This window comes from Ambystoma mexicanum, chromosome 3p (assembly GCF_040938575.1).
Source record: "Ambystoma mexicanum isolate Mex_15411 chromosome 3p, UKY_AmexF1_1, whole genome shotgun sequence".
Taxonomy (NCBI): Eukaryota; Metazoa; Chordata; class Amphibia; order Caudata; family Ambystomatidae; genus Ambystoma; species Ambystoma mexicanum.
The window spans coordinates 1,228,500,296-1,228,502,665 of NC_090925.1; positions in this window are offsets into that span (position 1 = coordinate 1,228,500,296).

The window sequence follows — 2,370 nt, forward strand, 5'->3', positions numbered from 1 at the left end:
TGACAAATGCACAAGAGGAACTTCGACAGCGCATTGACGCTATCCAATCTCTATTCACCACCTCTGCTGCACAAAGAGCTGATTCAGTCGCAGCTTCTGGTTCAGGGTTTCCAACCCCCAGACAAGACCAAACTCCTGTAGTAGTATCTACAACCCAGTTTCCCCTAGCCACACCAGAGCGGTTCACGTGCCGCCCTGGGTAGTTTCCCACACTAACCATCCTGTTTGTTATTTTCTCCCGTTGCTGGTTCTTTGTTGCTCAGCCTGGTTCTTCATATTAGTTGGTAAGAATTGAATTCCTGACTGGGAAGAGGGTGGCATTAGACACTGTTCTGTCTATCAAGTACTAATATCCCTATTTCTTTAGGTTTGGGGTTCCTGTCCTTAGCAAGATAAGCATAAGGTAATTACTCCTCTCTCTCTAGTGAGATTGTATTTGACTAGTGGTGCTCGGGCCATTTGTTTCTTTTTCAGCATTGGTGTAAGCGGTGTGTGTGTTCCCCACTCTTTTGTGGGATCAACTCCTCTGTCTGTCTCATTACAACAGCAGGGGGTGTATCGTAAAAAAGAGTACCCTCAAGTTGAGGAGGCTTGTATTCTGGGAGGTTGTTTCGAATCAAGCTCGTTGTTGATCTTGGCTTTGTGGCTTCGCCTACCTCCGAGATGACATCGCCCCGGCAGCATAGGAGTGGTAAGTAACAGTGGTGGTGGATTATCTGTCTAAGCAAGCCCATTTCATTCCATGTGTTGGGATGCCAGGGGCAGGCAAATTAGCAGAGTTATTTCTCCAACATGTTGTGAGATTGCATGGTCTTCCGAAGAGTATTGTATCGGATAGAGGACCTCAGTTTACTTACAGTTGTGAATCAACTGTGCCCTATCCACAAGCTATCACCTGCAAACAGACGGCCAAACTGAAAGAGTGAATCAAACACTTGAGCAATATTTGAGATGCTATTCAGGAGACAGAATGGAATCCTGGGTGCAGGCATTATGGTCGGCAGAATTTACATATAATAACACAAAACATGCCTCTTTGGGTATGGCACCCAATGAATGTTTATATGGTCATGAACAGGCCATGCTACCGGAACATTTACCGGAGATGGAACAAATTCCAGTGTTACAGGAGTGTAAACAGTTGCTTCTTGAGATCAGACAGAAAGCACGCGCAAATCTGGAACAAGCCAAGAGAGCGTATAAGAAACAGGCTGACAAGCAACGGCAGGAGGGTCCCAAGTATCAAGTTGGAGACAGGGTTTGGTTGTCAACGAAGAATTTACGCCTCATTACACGGTAGGCGGTGAGCCATGGCGCTATTAGCGCCATGGCTCATGCCGGTAAAATACCGGCACCGCCTTGGCGGAAAGGGGATTTAGCACCCCATTCCAAGGTTGGAGGGGCGGTAAATCCCCCTTCCACCATTGCCCTTCCCCATTCCCATTTCTGCCCCATAAGGCTCTATGGGAATGGGGAAGGCGCTAATTACGGCACCGCAATTTTGCGGTGCCGTAATTAGCTCCGAGGTCCCTTAGCGGATTGGATTTTAACGCCTACAAAAAGCAGGCGTTAAATCCCCCAACCCGCAAAGGGACCTCGTAGTAAGGCGGTAAGGATTTACCAGTACTGGTATTTTACCGGTACCGGTAAATCCTTACCGCCATCTGTGTAATGAGGCCCTTTATCTTTGGTGGGGTCTCGTAAATTCATGCCTTGATTTATTGGGCCCTATGAGATAATAAAATGTGTGTCTTCTACAGCCATGAAATTATGTTTGCCAAAGTCCTTACCTATACACCTCGTGTTCCATGTGTCTTTGCTCAAACCCGCAGCTCCAGGGATGACTACGAAACGACCTTCGGCTATTGTTCAAGAAGGTCAAACGGAATATGAAGTAAGACGCATTATGGCCCTGAGGATTGTTCATGGGAACCTGCAAGAGCTGTGCATGCCCCCAGGTTGGTGAAACAATTTCATTTGCGACACTCAGAGAAACCCGGAGAAACCTGGTCCTGGGAAGAGCCCTGGGCGAGGAGGTACTGTCAGGAATAGGGGCTTGGGCAGACGTGGGGTATTACAATTTGCTTAGTGAAGTGCATGGAGCTGCGGGAGGCAAAGACTACACTTCCCAGCAGACCTAGAGTGCAGATGTAGTCCTTGGTTACGCACGCGTTGCCAACTGACCGTGATTTGGAATAGCTTATCAGCCGGCAACAGCGCAAGACAGGTGCAGCTTATTTTTTCTATGAGATGTTTGTTCGGCTGGAGAAGGAGTTTCCTGCTCGCTACTCGATATGGGGTTTTGACGAACTGCAGGACAGAGCACACAGGCCGGAGGGCAAGGTCTCTGCTGGGTCTGCTAATCCACAG